This window comes from Rattus norvegicus, chromosome 12, assembly GCF_021556685.1.
Source record: "Rattus norvegicus strain SHRSP/BbbUtx chromosome 12, alternate assembly SHRSP_T2T, whole genome shotgun sequence".
NCBI classification, from domain to species: Eukaryota; Metazoa; Chordata; class Mammalia; order Rodentia; family Muridae; genus Rattus; species Rattus norvegicus.
The window spans coordinates 25559290-25573948 of NC_141545.1; positions in this window are offsets into that span (position 1 = coordinate 25559290).

Consider the following 14659-nt stretch of genomic DNA (forward strand, 5'->3'; position numbering starts at 1 on the left):
CCCAAGAGGAAGAAGCAGGCAGAACTCTGTGAGCTGACAGCCAGTCTGTCTAGTTCCACACCAAACAGAGCAGAGTAAGCTGTAATCTTAGTACTTTGACCGTGGAATTAGGATTGTCCCTGTGGCTCACTGGCCAGCCAAAGTAGTGTCCTTGGGGACTTTCAAGCCAGTGTGAGCACCTGGTCCAAAATTGAACAGATGAGACCTTAGAATCTCCTCTAGCCTCCACGTGTAGATGAACAAATGTGCACACACACAGGTGCGTGCACACGCGCGTGCGCGCGCGCGCACACACACACACACACACACACACAGCTTAATAGACCAAGCTGTTCATACATAGTATATACAAAGTGTGTATAATAGAAACTATATCATATAAGCTGTACAAAACAGCTCAGTAAAGGGCAGAGATCATTCCTTTACTGTACAAACATTATAGAACAGCAGTTTTCAACCAGTAGGTAAGTATCTCACCGGGGTCCAAAACAGGTATCTGGCATATCAGATATTTACACTATAACTCATAACAGTAGTAAAGTAAAAGTATAAAGTAGCACATGATAGGTTTTTTTTGTGTGTGTTACAACATGAGGAACTGTGTTAAAGAATGGCAGCATTAGGAAGGCTGACTCCGGAAACAGCTATATTCTCTCTGTCCCATAAACCCTAAAAACTCTGGTTTGAGATTCAACTAGGTCAATGTCAGCTGTAGCCTGCACAAATAATGAAGCTACAGGTATCCCTCTTGTAGTTGGACCTTGATGTGATCATAAGCTAATGTCAGCACTTGTGAGGCAGATTCAAAACAGATTTCTCTGAGTTCCAAGCCAGCCTGGTCTACATACTGAGTATAAGGACAGTCAGGATAAATGCTAAGACCCTGCCTTACAAAAACTTAAGCACACAAACAAACAACAATGATAACAAGAGCCACTGAGTAAGGTCCTGATAAACACTGACAGCTGGGAGCATCCCCAGCTGCTGTAGGGCCATGTGTAGGACCACACAGTGACTAGGCTGGGCCTCAGGGTTCCATGGGGAGAATGCAGTTACATCTGCTTACAAAGACCACAGGGACCAAAGAAAAAACATCCAAATCATGTAAATGGGGACATTATATTTGAAGAGCCTGCTGTCTTGTGTGAGAGAGGGGAGGGAAAGGAAGGGGAACCGGAAGTTGGAAAACCGAAAGGAGACAGGACAGTAGATAGGAAGAAATGACAAATGTGTCCTGGGGAACAGGGAGGGATAATGAGTGACTGTGGAGACAGGTGCAGTTACGCTTAGACTAGACGATACCAAAATGATCCAGTGGTACCCACTATATTATCTGGGTGTAGGTTGAAGTGTGTGGAGATGCTGCACACAGGGACCAATTAGAGCCCTGCCACAGAACCAAGAGTGTTCGCCATATTCTGGACACTTTCATGCAACTTGAGGTCATAAGGAAGGGTGTACATGGGGAGGACAGCAGTTGCACTGGGAGGTTTGAAATAAGGGGTAGGGCACATGCTGAAGCCCAGGGAGTAGGTGTGGTTCTGTCTGAGCAAAGAATAACAGACAAGAGCAGAGGAGTCAGGAAAAACTTGTCACGATTATACAGAAAAGATGCTGCTGGAAGAGGTGTAAGCAGGGCCAAGGGAAAGGGATGTGAAGAAAAGCTCAAAGCTGTGGAGACTAAGGTGACATCTAGAAGAAAGCAAGCTGCAGGCGTCAAAGCCTGAGCCATGGTGGTTCACCGTGGACGATGGAGAGTTGGGACCCAGGTATCGACTGCCATCTCTTCCCATCTTCTGTGGTGCTCGGGCAGATGTTACAAAAGTGTGTGGCCTGGTCATTCTCCTTCAACATAAGGATTCTGAAGAGTCCAGATATCTGACCCTGTGTCCAGTTCAGGCTGAGCCCGTCCTTGAAGTGCTCATGAATGAAAGGTAGACTGCAGTCACTTCCTGTTCTCATGCCCAAGTTCCTCTAGTACTTTTTCCTACTGTTTCTCTCAGGCCAGAGAACATACATTGTAAACAAGTTTAGCCGGGGCAGAAGTCAACATCTGCTCCCAACTTGGACCATAAATGTCACGCCCACCTTGGCCAGAAAGGAAGACACAACACGGTCGGATTCTTCTCAACAGCCTTTATTGCAGGACCACCTCATTGCTGATACTGGGGACCTCGAGCAGCAAAGGTGCTCGCCTTATATACACAACAGGCTATGGCTGTGCTACTTGTCCTCCAGGGATTGGCGGAGCATGAATCACCCCATTAGCATGGTACAACCCTGGACAGATTGGCGCCAGGGGCAAACCCGTGCATTCGAAGTACTGTTGTTTACCACAGGAGGGCACAGGATGTCGGCGCCATCTTAGTTCTCTGGGACTGCGCCCTACATCTCCCCCTTTTTTGTTTTATAAAAAAAATGACTGGTCTAGATCATGGTACCATGCCAGTATGTCATTGCTCCTGTCTTAGGTAATTCCTGACGAAGACTCAGCCTTACCCGTCATAGGGCAACCCTATTGCCATCAGGCCCCATGTCTTAGGTTGGTCTGGGTTCGAGGAAAGTTGCCCGTCTCTGGACACAATGACTAAACATGACAGTGTCTAAAATGATCTAGGGCAAACTCTTAATCTTTAAAAGAGGACAGCGATATGTTGGGAGAAACACCATTTTCAATGGCGATCATAGCCTGGTAAACAACCGATTTGTGTCTGGCATGTTCCCTTTTTAAACGGCCAATAAGCCAGAGACATACTCCGCATCCCAGGAGGACAATAGCTCCCCAGGCAAACATGCTAGCCCACTCCTTTAAAAAGGAGAAAGTGTTGGTAATCCATGAGGTAAAACCTTCAACTGTGATGGGGTCCAACCTAGGGCTGTTAACGACAACAATTTGCTTCAGCAATTGTCTTGATAGTCGCTCTGCTTTCATGGACCAGTTTCCTTTCAGATAATTTGAGATTTCTTTGCTCTGTTGAGAATGCTGAGAAAAGTTAGCTTGCAAAGGAGTAATTTCCTCTAAGGGAGGAAACATAGGACAGCTGTGTCTTATGATACAGTGCTTCAATTTGTTCTTGAATTAAATCTATCCTTTGATTAGATAATAGAAGGCCAGATGCCAAATGAGTATTAAATTCTCCTTGTATCTCTAGTGCCACTACAGTTCTTTCTACAATCTGATTGACAGTCTCAGCCGTCTGTACTTGATTAGTCATGGTTATTGCGGCTGTAGTAGCTGCGGCAGCAGATAGCACAATAGCTGAAATTATAACTGCCGTAATTCCAAAATCCCTTCTGGCTCTTAGCAAATCAAGAATAGGAAAGCTATCTGGGTTTGCCTCCACTGGGATTGGCACAAAGGAGGGAATCTTAACCATCACTGTGGTGTCGTTGGTGCCATCCCAGCATTCAGCTAAATAGCAGACTACATCAGAGCTTTTACAATTTAAAACATCATTGCTTACATTAGTGCTTATCAGAAAGAAAAAAGGTGATCTAACACATACTGAAGTACTAGTAGCAGTATCATTTGCCAAGAGGTTATTATATTGAATATTGATCAACCTGGGATCATTTTTTCTGATAGCTGAAACATTATACAGTGTGAAGTTCTCACCCATCAACCTAGCAAAGGGGGTCAGGGATGTATATGCTCCTTGCTCATTGGACAGCACCCATTAAAACCAAGGCCAGAGATTTTCCATGCCAGACTTATTCTGTTTCCAATTAAATTGTGTTTTGCCAAGAGGTGGGGAAAACTCAAATACTTGCAAGAATTGTTTTGCTCTATGAAATGGACTCTGACATGGGATAAAATCAGGTGGGAACTCTTGATACAGGGGGCAAGCAGGTAAGACTCTACAACGGGTAGAGTTATCCTGTGTATAGTTACCTTGCCCTGGGTGTGATGGAACACTACAATTATGCATCATAATCAGTGTTGTAATGTTCAAATCAGCAGAACTATTGACTGACGTGTGTCCGCTGACTGAAGAGACCCACTTGGTAATTTGACTCAAAGCAGCCAGGATGATCCCGGTGCCCAGTGCACTGCCACTCATAGGATCCATCCAATTAGCTAATGTGGCACTATGCAACCAAACACAGGGCAGGAAAGAGTTCTTAACAGTAAAACATAAGGTATGCAACAGAGAAAAGTTAGTGGTGGCATACTGTTGGGGCATTTCTCCATTTGGCGCTATACAGGGAACATCACTCAAACAGGAGGTGGAAAAAACGGTTGGCAAAACAGTAGAATTGCTATGAATGGCATGGGTACTGGCCAGGACCTGGCAATAGCCCAGAAGGTGATTGAATCAACCTGGATTACCATTCCCAGTAATAGTAGGGTTCGTAGTCTTATCTTCAGGAAGAGCAGAAGGCAATTTTCGAGTCAAGCGCTCAGGTACCCAAATTGGATTTTCTTGATTCTGTGGAAAAACACAAACAGCTCCCCTAGATCTCAAAATCACAGGATATGGGCCACACCATTCACCAGTTAAGACATCCTTCCACTTTACTTCTGCATTAGTCATAGGGGTAATGGCAGTATGGCGGTCCGTGGCAGAGCGGCCATGCACATCTAAAATTAAAAAATTTAAAGTAAAAAGAGCTAAAGAAAGTTGTTCTTTTGGTGTCCAGCCGCTAGCAATTCCCTCTTTTTGTTTTTGTATCAGCTCTTTTAAAGTACGATGTGCTCTTTCCATGATGCCCTGGCCCTTGGGGTTGTATGGCAATCCTGTGGCATGGCCAACCTGCATTGCCTGGAAAAAAGTCTGAAAGGACTTTGCTGTGTAGGCAGGACCATTGTCCATCTTGAGACTATCAGGCTTTCCCCAGGCTGCCCATGCTTCTAAGCAATGACTAATGGCATTACGAGCCTTTTCACCAGTCATCAGAGTGGCGTGTATAATACCGGAACAGGTATCAACAGAAACATGAGCATATTTTAAAGTTCCAAATTGAGATATGTGTGTGACATCCATCTGCCAAAGTTTTAGCGAGATCAGACCATGAGGGTTAATCCTCCATGAGGAGGGTGGTGAAATTGAACACAATTCTGGCAACGTAACACCACATCCTGGGCTGTAGCCCTAGAGATGTTAAATTTTTGTTGAAGAGTAAAGGCAGGAACATGAAACTTGTGATGAAATTCTGTAGGGAGATCAACCGGACCAACATGAAAAATAAACTCTCTATGAGTACTAGCATCCACCAGGGCGTTATTACTGGTCATGGGACCAGGCAAATTAGTATGGGCTCGAATATGTTGTATGGAAAATTTATTTTTTCTGGCCCAAATCAATTTTTGTAATTCTAAAAGAATTACAAAATTTAAAAGAATTAAAAGAATACGGTACTAGTCGACCGAATTGGCCCTGCAATTTCAAGTGAGCACACAGCATTAACTACATAAGCAGAGTCAGAAATTAAATTAAAAGACTCATGAAATCTTTTAAAAACTTCCAATACAATTCAGCAGGAAAGCGCTTATGCAAGCTAGGCAGAAGAAGCATTTGAGCAATTCTCTCTTCAGGGGAAATGGCAGTGATTCCGGGGCGGGGGGAGGCTACCAGGACTTTTACTGTGCCTAAATAATCAGGGTCAATTACTCCGGGCACAATCTGTAAACCTTTCAGGGCAGAGGAGGAGCGTCCCAACAATAGCCCAACTGTATTTTTAGGGAGGGGTCCTCTAAAATCTGTGTCTACAGCTGCACTCCCATTTGGGGGTTCAGTACGGTTCTGGTGGTAGAGTGAAGGACCAGTCCTGCGGAGCCTTTAGTGGCTCTCCTCGGTCCTTCGGGTGGCAAAGGAGAGGCCAAGGCCTCTGTTTGTCCTGTCCCTGCCTGTCGCCCTGCAGAGCCCCATATATTTGAGGGCCCTGGGGACATGGGCCCTGTTGTCCGTTTTTTGGCCGTGCACGACCATATCCTGTCGATAGGGGTCGGCCATCCAAGTCTTTCACAGATCGACACTCATTTGCCCAGTGGTTTCCCTTCTTACACCGTGGACATAGTCCAGGCTGCTTGGGTCTATCGCTACTTTTCCCCCTTCTCATTTCAGGACACTATCTTCAATAATGCCCTTTACAGCCACATTTGAAACAGGTATCCATGGTGGCGGTTTTCCCTAACTGTACCACAGCTGCCGCTAGGCCAGCATTAGGCAATGGCCCTCCCATTTCCCTGCAGACTTTCATCCAAATTTCTAAACTTTTATGTTTGTATGGTGTTATAGCAGTCCTACATTCTTTTGTACATTGCTTATACGCTAGCTGTTTAATGAGAGGCATGGCTGTATCAGGGTCTCGGAAGATCTTAGTAGTGGCCTCTACCATGCAGGGTACAAAGTCTGAAAAAGGCTCTGTGGTCCCTTGCAGAACCTTGGTAAGGTTCCCGGAGACTGCAACCCTATTAGGCAGTGCTTTCCATGCCTTGATGTCTATTTCATTAATTTGGCTATAGACTTGTTCTGAATAACCGGTCTGGTCCAGAGCGAATCTCCCTAGACCCAATAGCATGTCAGTGTCCCAATGTCTCTGAGGGTCTACTCCTGAGGCCTTTTCTGTGTGCAGCTGCCTATGGTGCTGAGATGCAAATGGACAACTATGGATGACTACACAGACCATCATGGTATCCTTCTGTATGAACACATCAGGGATGCTCAGAGAAAACACCACCCCAGCTCCAAAGGTCACCATCCCCATGAGTGCTGCTGAGTTCAACCTCAAAAGGGTTGGGTGACAACCACTGCAGACATAACGAAAAAATTCCAGGACCCTTCACTTTAGCCATAAGAAGGCTTGATGACCACTCTATGACCCCAGTTATCTCCATTTACTCTCATGGGATTAGAGATTATTTTCCAAATTCCTCAGCAAAGTCCCATGAATGATACTCATTTGAGGCTTGTAATTGGTGGACTGGAGTTTATTGGTGTCCCATGCGCGACTTCTCGCCGGCTAGAAACACGCGGGTACATAGAAATCCTTACTGTGACCAAACTTTATTATGATCTTAAAGAGGAAGCCTCGGCGCGCCAACATGGTGAGCTTATGTACACCCTAGCGCGGCGCATCCATACCTGATTGGTTGTTTACCCATGATCTCATCAGGCAAGCCCTGGAGTGGGCAAAGACCTGGCACAAAGGCACTCTTGCACATGTGCACAGTTAACTTCCTGAAACGGAGTCAGCTGGCGCGGCGAAGGCTGGCGCCATCTTGTAATGGCGGAGGCTATCCTGGCCTTCCACGTGGGGCGCAGTGGAAGCCAGCGCCATCTAGCGGTGGTGAATGTTATTGCGGCCCTCTACATCTCACCCTTATAATTTATATTATTTTATAGCAGTCATGATCACCCTATTGCGTGCAATGAGGAAACCTCAGCGATGTGGAAGGGCTGATCAAAGGATCAATGAGTCTCTCTCATCCCAGTGCAATGGATCCACAGATCCATGGGGTATAAGAGCAGAGAACTCAGATACAGAAAGAGAGCCTCTCTCCTCCCAGTGAAATGGATCCACAGATCCATGGGGTGCAGGAGCAGAGAACTCAGATACCGACTAATTCCTGAGCAAGATAACCAAATTCCAGTGGAGGCCCCTTGTAAAATGGCCACAAGTGCTTGAGTGATAACGGCCTTGTCTCGTTTCTGTAGAGATCTGAGTTTGCAAAGCAACCATAGTATGAACACTGATCCACAGCATAGGGCTGCACCAGACAGAGCCACACCCGATAAGTAGTGGGCACCTCATTTGGTCCTCCTCAGCTGTTACCACCAATGGCCGTAGTCAAGCCACTCGTATAATAAAATTTAGAATTCCCAATTGTTAGTAACTACTCCAGAAAGTTCACCCACTGTGTTTGTCTAACAATAGATTGGGGGAGGATAACTCCAGACACTGCAGACACAATGTCTGCAGCAGTAATGGCTGCTACAATAGCAGCGAAAGTGTTAAGGTCTTTTCCAGGACAGTTCAGGATCAGTCATTTTTCTCTGGAACAAATAGCAGACAATGGAACCATTTCTGAGATCTGTATAACCAGGACAGAGTTCCCCAGTCCACTGTAGCTTTACGCAGGTGGCTTTCTTGTGAAGCTACAGTCTGTAAAATGACAACACCAGTTACCAGTTAAGGGAGCAAGAGTCACTAGGGAAATGAAGGGGGCAGCAACGGCTGGAGTCCAGTCTTCTCCAGCAAGCAGCAGTATACAGAGGGTCAGAGAGCAGGCCATAGTGGGACGGGACACACACAGTGGTAACACTGACTGCAGCAATGGCAAAATCTCTGTGATGACAAAGGATGAAGGGGAATCTTTCATCTTCCTCTCAGGGCAGAGGGATGACTCCAGGGACCCGAGCCATGTAACCAGGCTGAATCTTCATGTAACCAGGATCAGCAAGTCTCAGCAACCACTCAGGCAGCTGGCACACTCTTGTAGCATCCTGTAGAGAAAACACAAACATTCCCTCTTCCCCATATAAAATATCTGGATAGGATCATGTCAATACGTGGATCTCTCTATTTCACCTAGGCAGAAGTATGCCTAGTTGTAGGGTGCCATAAACTTTGGCATCCAAAATTTAAAATTGAAATAAAAGGAGCATTATTTACCATACAGGGATAACTCCCCCTTTTTATTTATTAAGATATATTAAAGATATTATTTATTAAGGTAAGTCCTCGATGATTAAATTGATGACACTGAGAAGCCCTGGAATTCCTGAAGCTTGTCGGGAAGCCCTCTTGATACTGGTTTTTCCGAGTGGTGTTTTTATCAAGTGACCCATCTAGAAAGCCTATTCCAATCTCAGACCACACTGTGTCATGAATCTTTTGGAATATGTTGGCTCAGAGGTATGTGCTGGGTCTATGGGTAGGACAGCCATTTGTTTAATAACTCTTCTGAGAGCTTCAGCAGGAGAAGAAAGTTACTCTGCAAAGCAGCCATCACAGCATCTCCGTACAGTCTAAAGAATGAGACTTTTTGACTAATTGTTCTTATGTAAGGCCTATAATCTGTCTGCTATCATTGTCCTCCCTTGCTAAAGAGCCCAGGCAATCCAGTTTGAGTTCTTAAATGTCCTATAAAGGAACAATACTTAGTGTTCTTAACCACTAAGCCATTTTTCTAGCACATCACAAACTTTATTTACCTAAACATAAGCATTAATTAGAAATGTCAAATTTTTTAAATATTGTCCAATTTCAGTGTTACTAGAAATCCCTGAGCTGGTAGGGGGCGGCTGGGAATTGAAAACAAGCAAATGGAGTCTTTCTCTTTTCGTGAGGGTGTGTTATCAACTCCATTACCATTTTTAAAGAGCTGGGTCTATGGTTTTGTTTAGCTGTCTGTGCCAGAGCACTGAAAGGACAGTGAGTTGTCAGACAATTTATACTGAAATCACTCACTGATTTCATGTAGAAAACTTGTCTCTAATAAAGCATTAAGTAATTGAAATCAATTGTAAACCACAAGCCACACATTGGCTATCAGTATGTGAATTGAAAGTTTGATTTAAAAACAGTGGCTAAATTACGGAATTTAATAATCTGTGTTGAAGCAATAGAAACTCAAGAGAATAAACAAGTGATCCAATCATACATGTAGCCTTTTCATTAGATGAACCACCTATAAATACAGTAAGCACATTTCCTATGGGTTGTATGCACAAATATACAGGAAGTACAAAAGCATGTAAAGAGTAAAATTATCAATTTTGTCTGAAAAATTTGTATATGTAATAAGCCAAATATCAGTATTTTGTAATAACCAATTAACTGTTGTTTGGAATAAGATATGTTTTACCAGGTTTCTTTTCAAAATACTTCTATGACTCCAGTCCACAACTCTGTACTAACACAGCTGAAGCTTTATCTCCAATGTGCATAACAAAGACCTAAGTCCTCTGGTAGGGTGAGGTACTTAGCCAACTAACATATCTTTAGTAGCTTAAAATTAGCTTCAAATATTCTTATCTGGAGTAGTGTAACAGCTACTCCCCAAATATCAAAGCTCATTTTGAGAGCAAAGGTTTGTAGTAAAAATTTCCGTATATATTGAAAGATTTAAGTTCTAACTTCTTACACTGAGGAAGCAACAAAATTACCTAATATAAGGCTGTTAGCAATCCTCTAAATCTATCCTGAAATGGCAGTTGGAGTAAGTAAACTGGCTGTAATGTTCTCACAAGTTCCAAAACCTCATCAATCCTTCGTAAATCTTGTAACAATCTCTACCTGTTTGATTTTTCCTTAATTAAAAATAAGTTTGAGTTAGTCAATGTAACACTGGCAATCCTTAATCACAATCTTTAAGTTCTCTTTGTAACACCAGAACACAGCCACAACTTTGGAAGGTCACCTGAGTTCTGAGTACGTGACTAGGCAGCTGTCCTTAGGGCAGTGGAATTAGCATCAAAATGCAGATACAAAGTTTGACTGCCAATTCCTATATATGAACGCACGATGGCGTAGTCTCTAGTACCTCAACAAAGAGACATTGTCCTAAATTCTTTAAGAAGCCTGGTTCCTAGAATAAGAATTCCATAAAAACATTACCTCAATTTAGACCTGTTTCCCTAGGTTGGCCCATGTCACATGTTATCTAGAATGACTACATCCAGATTACCAGCTTTATGTCAACTTTCTGTTACCAATATTATACCTTTTAACCGTATCCAATAACTTGAAAGACAATAGTCCATAACCAAGGCAAGTAGAGCATATTTATACATTTAAAACCAATGAGAAACAAAATTGAAGTGGCTACACATATCTTTAATATTTAGACCAAATACCATTTTTACCTTTTTAGCTATGATTATAAGAGAACCACCTTGTCACCTGTTGAGTCAAATAATAAGTCAGGGATCTCTCTAAGAGAAACAGCTATCAACTCTTGTATCGAAGAAGCTGAGAAGCTGTTGGCACCTTTAAGATCAGCTTGTGTATACGCTTAGCCTCTGGGCAGCTTCTCCAGCTAATCTAGACACCTGGCTCCAGGCACAGGGCTCCAAGGGCCTGATTGACTGTTTTTTATTCATTTGTTCCTTTTTGAAACGAGTTAAAACCAAGTCAAGGTGTGAACACCCGGCAGATAAAGTTTTTACCATTTTTTCTTTTGAACATGAAACATAAAACATTTAAACAACGAGAAACAAAAACCACAGACATACATTGACAGACGTGGGGACATCCTGGTGCACCAGAGACAAACAATAGACAAAGAGTGAAAAAAACAGATGGTGTTCACAGTGACTAGCCACTTGAGTGGAGTTGATATGGGCGATGGATTGTCTCAATTCCTGGACGAGTCCACCAACGTGTTGAAACCCAATTCCTGTAAGATACTGAGATATATTATCTGAGCAGCATGACTGACATTCGCCAATGGTATGGAAGTGAAACACAGCCCTGAATATTTTTACTCACAACCAAATTACATTAACTCCATCAAGCTGTGCATGGGCACTGAGATGTCCTTTTGTTTGATTCTCCTGAATAAATTTTCAGGCGGTCTGCTTCTATCAAGTCTGATCAGTATGACTCTGTAAAGCTGTCTCGTCAGCGCACAGATGCTGCGGCGTCCCGAGAGCCGGCGCCGGAGCTTAAGCACACTTCTTACAGGCACAAAGACAAAATTTTTCTCCCAAAATGCTGTGTTCCTTTTATCTCCTCCCTTCTCCTCACCCGGGGCGTTCTTTCCCCAACCTTTCGCTTCTGCATTGGAAGGGCCTGGTGCTTGAGATAGATCAGGATCCTTTTCTCGTTGCAACCTTTCACTACCCTCTGTTTCTGACACTCTGCCGCCTCGCCCTTCCCCCAACACTCTCCGCTTTGCTGTTACAGCTGAGCAGTTCCCATGCGACCTCTGACGCCGTTTGGCGGTAACTAGAAACTCAAAGGTCAATAGAAACAACCTGAGGGCGGCCAGAGCAACCATAAAGGTTCCTGCCGCATCCGGCAGAGGACTGAGCTGGAACAGATCAAGGCTAAACATAGTCTCTCAGCTTCTGGACTTCTTCCGTGAAACAGAGCCTCCTCTTGACACCGGTGATGATGTAGCTTTTTTGTGTCCCGGGTTCTTGGCACCAAATGTCCCACGTGTGACTTCTCGCTGGCAAGAAACACGCGGGTACATAGAAATCCTTACTGTGACCAAACTTTATTATGATCTTAAAGAGGAAGCCTCGGCGCGCCAACATGGTGCGCTTATATACACCCTAGCGTGGCGCATCCACACCTGATTGGTTGTTTACCCATGATCTCATCAGGCACGCCCCGGAGTGGGCAAAGACCTGGCATGAAGGCACTCTTGCACATGCGCACAGTTAACTTCCTGAAAGGGAGTTGGCTGGCGCGGCGAAGGCTGGCGCCATCTTGTAATGGCGGAGGCTATCCTGGCCTTCCACATGGGGCACAGTGGAAGCCAGCGCCATCTAGCGGTGGCGAATGTTATTGTGGCCCTCTACACATTGGTACCACACTGCAGCTATGACACCCTGTGCCTGAAGGAACTCTATCAAGCATGTGTCCGAATGGAAAGTTTCTGTGTTCTGTTAGGAGCAGGTCTGCTGACTATCAAAAGTTAAGACAGACTGAACATGGCAAAAAGGAACTATCCTAGAAGAGAACCCAGAGTCCAGAATATCAACATGGCAGGAAATGAGAAAATTAGTGTGTATACTTGGACCTTTCAGGAAAAGCCCAACATGGGCCTTAAACATGACATGTTGTCTGTCACTGAATGTGAAGTATGGAGGGGGGGGGGTCAAGTTTCTAGATGAGATGGCAGTGTGCAGGGAATAAGGGAGTGGGGAAACCTGATTCTCAGGCTGTTATTCTCAATATGGACCCTGGTCCTTGCCCCTGTCCCACTGACTTGTATCCTAGACAGAGTCTGCCACTCTCTTAGAGGTCACACATGGGAGAAAAGGGTCAAGACAAATACTGAGAAGGATGCTTGGAGTGAGACTTTCATTTGCTGGACTGGTTCTTCTTCTGACCTAAAGGTCTACAGAAAAGATGAGCTCTCTGCTGGAAGGATAGGAACAACGTTTTTCCAGACTGTTCACTCACAGGATCTCTTCTGAATTGTGTCCTGTGGAGAAACAGGTTTCTCTGAGAGGTTTTCAGTGATAGAGCTGTGATTTATTGGAAGTAACAGAGGCTATATGAAATTTCCAAAATGATTATTGGTTATAGGATGAATGTACATGATTGGCTTGTGCTGAGGGTCTGAGAGAGCTTCATTTGCATGAAAAGATATTACAGGCTATGGATATGTCTCTATGGCAAAAAATGAAATTAGACCTGTAATTCGGCCATCTTGTTATTACTTCTTCAGTAATGGCAGAGGTGGGGGTGGTACACACTTCTTGGACCTGAATATGCAGACTGGAGAAGGAGGGAACACTCCTAAGTTCTGCTCCTCTCAGAATGTGATTTTCTGGCTTGATCTTAGTATTGCTCTGAACTGGCTTCTTGAATTGTTCTATGTATTATCCCACATTCATTAAAAAGTATTACAAATTCATAAACACACAGAGAACACCAGTCAGGCTCTCATGACCAGAGAAAGACAGGATGACATGGGACCAAAGGAGAGGACATCAGAGCTGACATGGATTCCTAGGATATATCACACACGAACCTCAATCCAAGTGCTCTCATTCCCATGAAAGAAGTAGGGAGGGTGGTGATATTCAGGGTGGGTCCCCTCAATCACTACTTTGAAGTAACGCACCTCCACGGTGAGAGGTCATGTCACCAGGAGGTCTGTTACCTGAAGACTGACAGATGATATCTCACCAGGAGCCTGTGGGTGATCCTGACAGGCAGAGGACAATTGTCCACAGTCAGTTTTCTCCATGTACCATTTGAGTCCCCAGGAATCACACCCAGGTCACTGTGCTAGGCAGCATTTCTACTGAGCTCCATATCTCACTGCCATACACTGTTTTGTTGTTCATTAATGTAGCATTTTAAAATACTTCATTTACCATAAACTTATAAAAGGTTATGACCATGATGATCGTCTTGAGAAATCCACACAGTTTTTTATACCATGGCTCTCATGGGTATGCACCTCACCAAGTAGGCTAGACTAGCTACACGGTCAGCCCCATGCCTCTCCCTTTCTCTTGCAAATGCAGGGCTGGGATGACAAATTCCTGTCATATCCCTGATTTATAGTGTGGCTGCTCCAGATCAACCTCAGGCCCTGCTACCCATGTATACCTCTCTAGCTGAATAATCTCTCTTGCTCCCTTGCATGCCTCTCACAATAAACTTCCCCAAAGGGGCCCCAACCTTTTGGGATGACAGGTGATCATCTGACAGGTATTTAGGCTGTGGTTTGACCAAGCTTGTCCTTAAATTTCTTATGTATTCAAGGAGGATCTGAAACTCCTACAGACCCTCCTATCTGTCCCTCTCCTCAGTGGTGAATACAGGTGTGCATAATGCTTATCCTTTGTCTCTCAGTGGACAAAGAACATCATTTTCTGTCCATGACAGGCAAAAACACACTCTACCAGATGAACATCTTTGGCTCAGTGAGGTAAGAGTGTCCTAGTGACCATGAGCACTCACCTCCAGATTTAATCTACCTTACCCTGCCTATCAGAGCTCTCTGGGTAGAAGGTCATCTGGT